This window comes from Rhamphochromis longiceps, linkage group LG15 (genome assembly GCF_057381845.1).
Source record: "Rhamphochromis longiceps isolate RC_006_pf linkage group LG15, R_longiceps_female_GT1.1, whole genome shotgun sequence".
NCBI classification, from domain to species: Eukaryota; Metazoa; Chordata; class Actinopteri; order Cichliformes; family Cichlidae; genus Rhamphochromis; species Rhamphochromis longiceps.
The window spans coordinates 26,894,377-26,905,847 of record NC_140571.1 but is presented as its reverse complement, the minus strand read 5'-3'; the positions used below and the strand labels follow the sequence as shown (position 1 = coordinate 26,905,847).

The 11,471-nt window shown below is 43.0% G+C and overlaps 1 pseudogene; it reads left to right on the top strand.

Annotated features, from left to right (window-relative positions):
* The first annotated feature begins 3,850 nt into the window (after positions 1-3,850).
* On the top strand, positions 3,851-9,181 carry LOC146652805 (histone H1-like; annotated as a pseudogene).
* Positions 9,182-11,471: the final 2,290 nt, after the last annotated feature.

Below are 11,471 nucleotides of genomic sequence, written 5' to 3'. Positions count from 1 at the left end.
TGTGCTTAAGTGTTTTGTGACTTGCGAGTAACTTCTTTTTTCCCTGTGTAATAGTTTTCCTCCCCGGACCTGTGACCTTCCTGCAGTGAGATCGTGTGTGAGTTTGGGCTTGAAGACGAGAGCGAGTGTGAGAGAGTTTCCCCTTGGACCTTTGGAGCCCTGGGCCCTGTTTCAGGAAGCCGGTTTAGTGGAAAAACTGAGTAAGTATACCCTGAGTTAACGAAAACTCTGGGTTTTCGGTTTCACAAAGCGAGTTCAGCTGAAGCCTGAGTGAGTCACTATGACGACACACGCCGTGAAGCTAACCTGCCCCCTAGCAGGTTTACTACAACTAACCCTGACTGTCTCCGCCCCTTTGTCGGAAACCTGACAGTAGGAAGTGTCAGACATGGCGTGCCCCTTCCTTGAAGAGCCAGTAGATCGTGAAGCCCAAATTCTCCGCAGAGCTCTCCGCCGGGAGAGAGTGATCAGAGCGCGTTTGGACATTTTATCATTTCCTGATGATTGTCTGTGCGAACGTTACCGTTTCTCAGCACAATCTATAATTTATTTGGATAACATCCTCAGGCCATATATTACGCATGTGACACATCGCGGACATGCTCTCAGTTCTGTACATATTATTTGTATTGCACTTCGGTTTTTTGCAAACGGGAGCTTTCTGTATAATATTGGTGAAGCTGAGCACGTTTCCAAGGCTACCGTCTGTCGGGCAGTCAGGAATGTTACAGTTGCACTGAAACGTCTCCTGCACTCGTCTGTGGTGTTCCCCGGTCATAGACCCACAAGATTCATCAAAGAGGGATGCCACAAAATTGCAGGTATCAGGATGACCAAAACTTAATTTATGATGTGGTGATACTTGAACTACTTAAATTTTACATTTATTTTCAGGGTTCCCAGGCGTGATTGGCTGTATAGATGGTACTCACATTCCAATCATTGCTCCTTCAGTAAATGAAGGAGACTATGTGAACAGGAAGTTGTTAGATTTGTATTGTTGATTGTCATTTATGCTTAGAAATATTTACTTATATATGCTTAGAGTTTTGTAATTAGTTGTAGATTGGTAGAGGTTTTGATCCTTGATAGTCTGCAAACTTTGTGTGTATTAGACAGCACTTTGGGAGCATGAGAGGTCATACCGTGTCTTATTGTTTTATGGTAGGATTAACGTAGCTACGTCTGTTCTAGTCTAAGTGCTCTTTGTTTAGATGAACTGCAGGACTTCCTCACCGTGTTATCTAGGATGAACCATCTAGGGTGAGGGGGAGGCTACCCTCTTCCTGACCAAGGATGTTTAACCCTTTGATCAGCAACACACACACACACACACACACACACACACACACAGGCAAGGTACTCTTTGTTTGTATGTAGACGTCGTATGTTAATGAACCTATGCATATTCATGTAACCTCAATAAAAGGGCAGTGTTACAGGAGGACGGACGAGACCAACTGGAGTCAAGCGGTTGTCCGGTTCTCTCCCGTGCACGAGTAACATGAAGAACTTTGCCTATTTGTGTCTTGCTTAGCAGTGTAATTATATTGTCTTAACGTTCCAGCGAATAGGTTTATGCTACAAACCTAACATTAATTGGTCCTTCGATGCCGGAGCCCTGGAATCGCATTCACCGAGGGGAGGAGAGGCACGCTGAAAGCCTGACGTCAGCCGGGAAGTTCCTGTGGATTCGCGGTCTGTCTTTTCTCCTCGATGAATGACGGTCGGCGGGATTCGGGCTGATATTACACTCTAAGCAACGCCAAGTAAGTTTAAAGAGGCCGACTCTATAACCGTGTCGTTGTGCAGTCTCCGCCACTGTGTGAGGCGTTGAGAAGAGGCCGACTCTATAACCGTGTCGTTGTGCAGTCTCCGCCACTGTGTGAGGCGTTGAGAAGAGGCCGACTCTATAACCGTGTCGTTGTGCAGTCTCCGCCACTGTGTGAGGCGTTGAGAAGTTCGCTACTTTGTGTAGCGATACCCGGGTTCCTTGCTACTTTGTGGAGCAAGAGGTTCCTCGCTACTTTGTGTGGCTAGAGGTGAGTTCTCCGCCGCTTTGTGGGGCGTTGAGAAGTTCCACGGGGTCCAGATTGTGCTGGACGATAGGCCTATTTTGTGTTGTTTTTGTCGTCGTCGTCGTCGTCGTCGTTGTTGTTGTTGTGTGAGTGTGTGCGGAGCAGAACATGTGGTCTGTGACACCGACTGTTGTTGTTATCATGGGTTTCTAAGCAACCAAGAGTGAGTCGGAGGGAGACAGACGTTTGTGCTGGACTTTGCTCCTGGCAGCACAAAGTATTTATGTAAAAAAGAGAGAGAGCGACGGCTCCACAGCTGCGCGGGTTCACGCGAGCGCGGTCACGCGGGTTTCACGCGGACCTGAGCCGTGCGGTTAATCGCAGGCTTAAAAATGGAAGAGATTAAAATGTTAGAAGTTTTCAGAAAACACACCAGCCTTGAAGAGCGTGTGGAGAAGGCCAGCCCACATCAGCAGCTATGCTCTGGTGGGTGGCTGTCCCCCCACCCCTTGCTGACACAAAACGTTAACTCTTCAGCCTGTGTGCCAGACCATAGACGTAATTGAGGTGGATAGTTGTTAAAAGTCATCTACATTACGCTTGTGATTGCTTAAATTCAGTACGATGACATGTGAGGTGAAGTGATATAGGTAAATATTTAAACTACTGAAGTGCATAGAGGCACTTGACCTGTGTGGAAGACTTTCGTCTTATTATGAGCCATTGTTGAGATATAGAGCACATCTGTGAAAACAACTAATATGCTCAACCCTGTATGAAACATCTAAAAGTACATGATGGAGAAGCTGAGTTGAATATGAAAGTGTAAGACTTTGCCGCTGTGGGCAGAGCAACTACTGTGTGATGTTGCGTTGCAGTTTTTTTTTTTTTTTTCTTCTGAGCTGATGAGCAGGCTACACATTATCAGATCGAGAGCTGTCTGAGAACTACTCTAAGAGAGGGAAACAGCGCTATGATAACTGTGATAACTGGAGTGTGCAACGTTTCCATGAGCAGTTTTCTTGCATCTTGACTTGTGTGTAGAGTGTTCATAACATCAGCATCATGTTTTTGATTATTTGTTTGTTGGGTTGAAAAATAGTTAAATAAACTGGTGATCATATTTACGGATCACCATGGCACATATCATCAGCCATGTGATTTATTTTTGCAGATGACAAAGTGAGTGTGAATGTGTCTGACATCACAGTGTTTTTGTGCACTGTGCAAGAGTAATTGCCTTTGATTGTGAGTGACAGCGGTGATTTTGCAGGTCACCAGCTATTGTAAATAAAAAAATAAAAAAAAAGAGTGAATAAGAGGGAGAATTTATATTGTAGAAAAAAATAATCATAGGAAAAAGGTTTTGTGTTGATCAACCAAAAAAAAAAAAAAAAAAAAAAAAAAAAACAACTATAATTTCATTTTCTGCTTTTAAGAAAGGACCGTTCACAAAAACACAGAGCGAGAGAGAGAGAGAGATATGTGTTGATTAAGCAGTGATGATAATAATGAAATGTCTTAGTTGTCACTTTCAGGTGAAAAGCAGACCTGAATCAATTTTCCACATGCAGCGGTCGGAAGAAAGTTATAGTTTAACATCATTGGAAACATGCAGGCCAAGTTTCTGGCTGACTTATTTACAGTGCCATGTGTTTCTCAACCTCACAAGCGAGCTCACTCCTCCCTGAAGATAAGGAATGCAGCTCCATGATAAAGAGACAGCAGCAAGTCCTGAGCACAAAAAGTCCCAGCAAAGCAGCAGCAATGTGGATAAACAGCAGCAGAAGAAAGCAAACCCATCTTCCTGTCTGATTGGATGACTTCCACGGAGGGGCGAGCAAGATGGCGGTGGCAGCATGTTGAAATGCTCAAAAAGGACTGAGTGACTCGGGCAAGCCACATGCAGCTAGCATGCTGGCTAGCGACATGAAAGAAATGGACCCTTCATGATGCGTTCAACGTGCCAGCGCTGTGGTGGGAAAGGCTCCATCATAAACACGCCCTGCGCCCTGCGCCGAGGTTCAGGCCAAGAAGAAGAAGACGATGACTTCCAAGCCCAAGAAGGTCAGCCTCAGCGTGGGCGAGCTGATTGTGAAAGCCGTGGCCGCTTCCAAGGAGCGCAACGGCCTGTCCGTGGCCGCCCTCAAGAAGGCTCTGGCTGCCGGAGGCTACGATGTGGACAAGAACAAGGCCCGTGTCAAGACCGCCATCAAGAGTCTGGTGGCGAAGGGCACTCTGGTGCAGACCAAGGGCACCGGGGCCTCCGGATCCTTCAAGATGAACAGGGTTACTGAGACCAAAGCTAAGACGCCCGCCGCGGCCAAAGCCAAGAAACCGGCAGCAGCTGCTGAGAAGTCGCCCAGGAAGGCAGCAGCAGCAGCACTTCAGCCACTAGCACGAAGTCAACCGCATCAGAGGACAATAGTGAGAGTGGCTGTGACTTCACTGTGCATGTGAAGAAAACGTTTGAGGAGAACTGAACAGTTGGAGTTTGACATTTGCCACCTGTGGAGTAAAATGGCAAGAAGAGACAGTGGGACACAGGACAAAGCTGAAGGAGAACTGCCGGCTGTTGGACTGTTGAAGTGGGAGAGGACAACAGAGTGAGAAGACTAGGTGAGAACACATAGGAATTATTTAATGTGGGAAATCAAAATTTGGGTTAGCAAACCTGGGGAAAAGAAAACTGACTGCTTAAGTTGGAAAATTGAGACGGAGTCTGAAACATTGCGAAAATAGAAACATATACAAAATCACACACACACAAGCAGAACATGCATTAACCCTACTAACAATTCCAAACACAAAATGACTCATGAAGACTCATAGCACATTAGTTAAGAAATGATTAAATAATAGCAGAGAAGTGTGTAGGAAAGGCAGCTTTAAGAACATGCTCTGCTGGAGATGCAGCTCCACAGACATGCATTAGACCTGCCTAATAACACAAACACATGTAATGAAAATTAGCTTGTTATCTTTCATCAGTGTTAAAATAGTGTCAATTTAGCAGACACTTGTTATCAAATGCTGAATTTATCCTAAAGAAAAAAAATTGACTCTCCAAGTTGCAGGACAACAATTTAACTTTTGTGAGAAAAAAGATCCTGGTTTGACCAACCAGTGATCAGACAATAAATTTAGTTGTTAAAATGGTAAATTGGGAGAAGCTTCCTGCTTGATTGAGGCAGCACATGTAATTTACTGTATGAGGGAAATTGTCTTTTGTGATACTATTTTGAACATGCTTTTCTGTCGTCCTGTCAACTTGGTGGGTTAATAGCTGATATGCAAATTAGTTGATTGGTTTTAGATTAATGAAAGGTGACTGAATTCTAGTATGAGTGAATGAGATGTGTTGGAGTTGTTGTGTGTTGAGTAGAGACTCTAAAACACTGAGTTTCCTGCTTTGATGTGCGAGTGAATCCTGTATTTAGATACACAACTCTGAATACGTCAGAACAGACTGTTTTGTGAAGTGCATGACAGCATGTCACATGTTTTATGATGAAGGGAAAAGGAAAATTGAATAGAATAGATCTGTGGCCTAAATGAGTGAAGAGCACAGACCTGGTAATTAAACTCATAGCTAATAAGACATTAGGATTATGTTGTGTGTTGTGCAGCTGATGGTTGATTTGGAGTGAATCTAGCTGATGATTTTTCTTTTGTTGTGAAGTTGAGCCTGCCGATTAGTATGATGGTATGATGAACCATGCTAATGGTATGATTTACCCTCCTGAGATGAGGAGCTTGTGTCATGACTTAACAAGGCCTTTTTATTTTGATACTTTCACAGTGCACTGAAAGTTTTGTTTGATAATCTCTGTTCTTTAAGCAGATCTGCACGTCGGGAATTAAAAGCGCTACACGTCGTCGAGAAAATTGTGCCAAGTGAGTTCTCCACATTTAAATGGACTCTGGAGAAAGCCACTTATTTGGGACAATTATTAAATGACAGTCCCAGTCCAAAAGGATTCAGCGATGTAATCCAAACTAAAGTTCTTCTTTTTCTTTTTGAAATGACGTCATTTTGCTGAGAGTGGAAACTAAATGCGACGATAGGTTCCACTATCAGCAAAGAAAGAAAGAATGAATGCATGAATGAGTGAGTGAAAGGAAAACAAACTGACTGACTGGTAAAAGCTGACAAAAGCTGACAAGACTTTACTGATGTAACACGACTGTGTGAAGTTGACCCCCGCCTGGCAGGGGTGCAGATGAGTCTGTGTGTGCTTCCCTTTACAGGAGCAGAAAGATGACAGCAACACTCGAGGTTGCGTGATGATTTAACATTTTAAATGCCATTTTCTGTGTCTGTGAATTTACTATGTGTGCGTCATTCACTAGCTTGTGTGCTCACAGAGATATCTGTGACAAAGTATGCATACGCCTGCGCAAGCGCTAACATTTGCATTTTCGTTTTTACAGCATTATGGTTCTTCATGTGTTTGATCATGTGATTTATAGGAATACTGGCTAATGTTTCTCTACTACGAGATTTCTGGGTTTATGTGTGAAGAAAACTGTAGTTACAGGCATATGTTGATGGAGAAATTAATATAGTTTGAGACATACTGTGATGAGACCAGTGTTACTGTTTCCACAGCGAGTGTTAACTTAATGGTGTTTTATGGCACCTCTAGAATCCGTTGACCTGTGTCTGACCTCCGTCTGACCACAGTCAATGTGTATTGCTAATGTTTGTTTCTTTGAGAATGCTGTGGTAGATTCAGCTGAAGCGGACAAGTGACATGGGTAAAACAAATAAGAAATTACGGTATTTATGGAATAGTTTATTATGGGCTCATTTGCTGGCCACTTTTGAACCCATAATAATAATATATGAGTGGAGTGACTTTGCTTAAGAGAAGTCACTGATTACATTAATGTTAACAGAGTACATGGGATAATCCATGTCTGAGGTGAATTAGGGTAATAGTTGTAGTTACTGATTTGAGAAAACCTGCACATGACACTTGTCTTGCTGATGTTGAATGCTTATTACTCTTATGATACAATTGTTTACAGGTATGAAGTTTGATTTCACTTCCAGATTTTGCTTTCCAGGCCGTGATGGTGTGTATGCAGGCTCCTGGGAGAGCCAGGTGTTAAGCAAACTTAATATGCAACACACGCTAACATCTTTTATTGCAGGGTTACGGAGCTACTCCAGAGGAGATGCCCTGATGTTGCCTGGGACATGATCTAGCTAATCTTTTTCTTTAAGACAGGGATCCAGGTTTGGTGAGTTGACGCATGGGAATGTCCATGCGTCAAGAGGTGGAGTGCAAGGATTAACATTAAACAATGTTTACTATTATTGTTGCAGTGATTTGTGTGATTAGCCGTTTTATTTACAAATATTAAACCTATGCAAGTGGTGCATCCATGTTCAGATGAGGCTTTGATGGCCTATAAGTGAAGTTCACTGAACTAAAGAATGTGGTTTGATGATTGTTGACATGCTCTCCAAATAGAAGTTTTTCTTCTTAGCAAGGAAATACAGGTGCAGCAGTAATCTCCTGAGAAATCTTCAGAGGCCCAGTGAGAAGCGTGAACCATTCCAGGCATAGCCGACAGCCAGGCAGTGGTTGAGGTCAAAGGTCAAGCTGGTTGGGGCCCATCATGAGATCAGACCTTGGAGCCACAGCAAGGACCATGAAACTGCCTGCAAAATAGAGGAGAGGGTCGTCCACAAGATGGGAGCTGAGGCCAGGAGAGAGGCTTCAGGAGGATCAGAGATCATCTTCAGCACAGCAGACATCACACAGAGAGCTGTGCTACTGAGCTTCCAGGAGATTTTAAATAAAATGAAAGATTCAATATTGACGCTGAGGAAGACAACTAAGGTGTACGACGTGCTCTGCCTTAAACCTGCAGCAGCGTTGGAACATGAAAACTCGTGGGATGAGGGGAGCGTGCCAAGCTCCATCGACAGCGCAGAAGGAGTTCGGGGATGACATCATGATTCTATGAAAGCACAGGAACCAGAAGCTATGGTGGTGATGACAGCAGTTTCCTATGAACATCACCTAATGCTGTGCCACTATACTGTGCATACGATGACACTCTGAAGGCTGCTGGGATCATAACAGCAGTAAGACAACTGAACCCTGCACCCTTTCCACAGAGGTGTTTCTCTGCAGAGCGTGGACAATTAAGGAGTCATAAATATCCCCCTCACAAGACGAAGGTCTGAAGTCAGGTGATGGGGGCTGGTAAGAGGCCATAAAACTAGAGTGCTGAGAGGTCTGCAGCTTGGAAATAGCTGAGACCCATGTTGACGAACAACAAAACCAACTGGTATGTTTGAATGTCTATTCTACATACATTTGGACTCTGGTCCTATGGACAGTGATGGAAACAACTGGAAGAGACATTCATGACGCCCTGCAGAGCTTAAACCACTCTGCAGAGAGACATGTGATGTGCACACCCGGAGGAAGCACCACCAAGCTGAGATGTTTTTGAAAATGTTACTTTTTTAGTTTCACTATTAAATTAACAATTTCTTTGGTTGCTCGTAAGATGTAGTTTGCCATGAGATGAGCTCAATGAATGGGGTAACTGCTAATACATTTATTAAACTGTGTACCTTTTCAGTAATTTAGGGTGATTTGACATATGCTGAGTATAAAAAGGTTTGCATTGAAACTGTCAGACATGAGGTATTCATACCTGGGAACTTTTTAAGCATAAAGGTCAAAAAGGGGGGAAATGTTAGATTTGTATTGTTGATTGTCATTTATGCTTAGAAATATTTACTTATATATGCTTAGAGTTTTGTAATTAGTTGTAGATTGGTAGAGGTTTTGATCCTTGATAGTCTGCAAACTTTGTGTGTATTAGACAGCACTTTGGGAGCATGAGAGGTCATACCGTGTCTTATTGTTTTATGGTAGGATTAACGTAGCTACGTCTGTTCTAGTCTAAGTGCTCTTTGTTTAGATGAACTGCAGGACTTCCTCACCGTGTTATCTAGGATGAACCATCTAGGGTGAGGGGGAGGCTACCCTCTTCCTGACCAAGGATGTTTAACCCTTTGATCAGCAACACACACACACACACACACACACACACACACACACACACACACACACACACACAGGCAAGGTACTCTTTGTTTGTATGTAGACGTCGTATGTTAATGAACCTATGCATATTCATGTAACCTCAATAAAAGGGCAGTGTTACAGGAGGACGGACGAGACCAACTGGAGTCAAGCGGTTGTCCGGTTCTCTCCCGTGCACGAGTAACATGAAGAACTTTGCCTATTTGTGTCTTGCTTAGCAGTGTAATTATATTGTCTTAACGTTCCAGCGAATAGGTTTATGCTACAAACCTAACAGAAGTCTTTCCACAGCATTAATGTACAGGTACATAGTTCCCTGTAGCATTTCAAACTAACAAATTATTTCATCATAGTAATGGATGCTAATTTGTGTTCTCTGCACTGTGAAGATCATATGTGATGCTGCCAACATTATCACAAATGTGGAAGCCAAGTGGCCAGGCTCTGTCCATGACTCACAAATATTCCGTGAATGTACACTGAGCACAAAATTTGGACATGGTGAGTTGAAAATACTTTAAAATATATAAAGACCAATTGCTTCAGGGACATTTGAACTGAAGTGTATCCTTCTGTCTTAGGAGAGTTCACTGGCTACTTGCTTGGTGATAGGGGGTATCCATGTTTACCCTATTTGCTTACCCCTTACTCTGACCCTGAACCGGGCCCACAGCAGCGATATAATCTGGCTAATTGCAGGACAAGAGCCAGAGTTGAAATGACTATCGGAATGCTTAAGGCCCGGTTCCAGTGCCTGCAAAGACTCGGGGTCACCCCAGAAAGGGCATGTGACATTATTGTGGCATGTGTGATTCTTCACAACATTGCCACAATTAGAGGAGAACACTGTCCTTCTGAACCAAACAGCAGTGATCCAAACCATGAACATCCTGACCCTCCTACGGACATACAAGATGGAAGAGCAGTCAGAGACACCATATGTCACAATCATTTCTTTTGACCCATCACCTCAACATGTTGAAAGAAGAATAAACAGATTTTTTGTTCAACTGGCTTTATTGGTCGCCTGTGTTTCCTGTACACAAAGTATTAAAAGATGTAAACCTCATAAAGTGTCTCTGTTGCTTCCTCCTCTGTAACAGCTGTCAATGTTTCTTCATTATTTTCCTGTAGTAAAGAAATAAACAACATTGCTGTTCTACCTTTCTGAAACCAAATATTCCGAGTTGGGCAGTTCGGGGCTTCCTGAAACAGGGCCCTGGGCCCTATTTCAGGAAGCCGGTTTAGAAAACTCAGAGTGAAAAATGATACGCAGGGTTGAGTAACCCCGAACTGTCCAACTCGGAATATTTGGTTTCAGAAAGGCTGATAACAATTAGTTCAGTCAACGCGGAGTTGCTTTAACCCCAAGTTAAGCGTGCGCACGAGGATACATAAAGCCCTGATTAGTGGAGCACAGATTAAGCGAGTCACCATGGAGACGGAGGGAAAGAAGGCGCGGTCAATGTATTTTACAGCGCTTGAGGCCAAAATTCTGATGGCAGCATATGCCGATAACATGCAAATTTTGCGGAAAAAAAATAACACAGCCTCAGCTGCAAAAGAAAGGGAGCATGCATGGCAAAACATAGCCGACAGAGTCAATGCGTGAGTGTTCATTTAAACATTGATCTAGGGATTTCCACCCATTTAACACATTATCTTATTATATTTCATTATATTTTATTTTATTTTTTATTTCATACATTTTATTTTGTGATGTGATGTGAGCGCAGGTGCAACCCAACAGGCCCCAAACGTTCCTGGCAGCAAGTAAAAATGAAATATAAAAATATAGTCCAAACAGGTAAGGTGTAATTGTATTATGAGCCATAGTGCTTGGTCTGTTTGTCCGATGTAAATCAATTGCAGTTAGAGGCTACATTAATTTCCCCTCTGTAAGCACTTATTGAAATTATCTGAGCACATTACAAGTACATATTTGCTTACTCTGTATGATCAAATGTGACCCGTTATAGCCACTAGAAAAAAAGCGGAGGCCCGAAAAACAGGTGGGGGTCCTCCACCACCACCACTCACAGAGCCTGGCCACTTGGCTTCCACATTTGTGATAATGTTGGCAGCATCACATATGATCTTCACAGTGCAGAGAACACAAATTAGCATCCATTACTAATAATGAACTAATTTGTTAGTTTGAAATGCTACAGGGAACTATGTACCTGTACATTAATGCTGTGGAAAGACTTCCTGTTCACATAGTCTCCTTCATTTACTGAAGGAGCAATGATTGGAATGTGAGTGCCATCTATACAGCCAATCATGCCTGGGAACCGTGAGAATAAATGTAAAATTTAAGTAGTAGTTCAAGTATCACCACATCATGAATTAAGTTTTGGTCATCCTGATACCT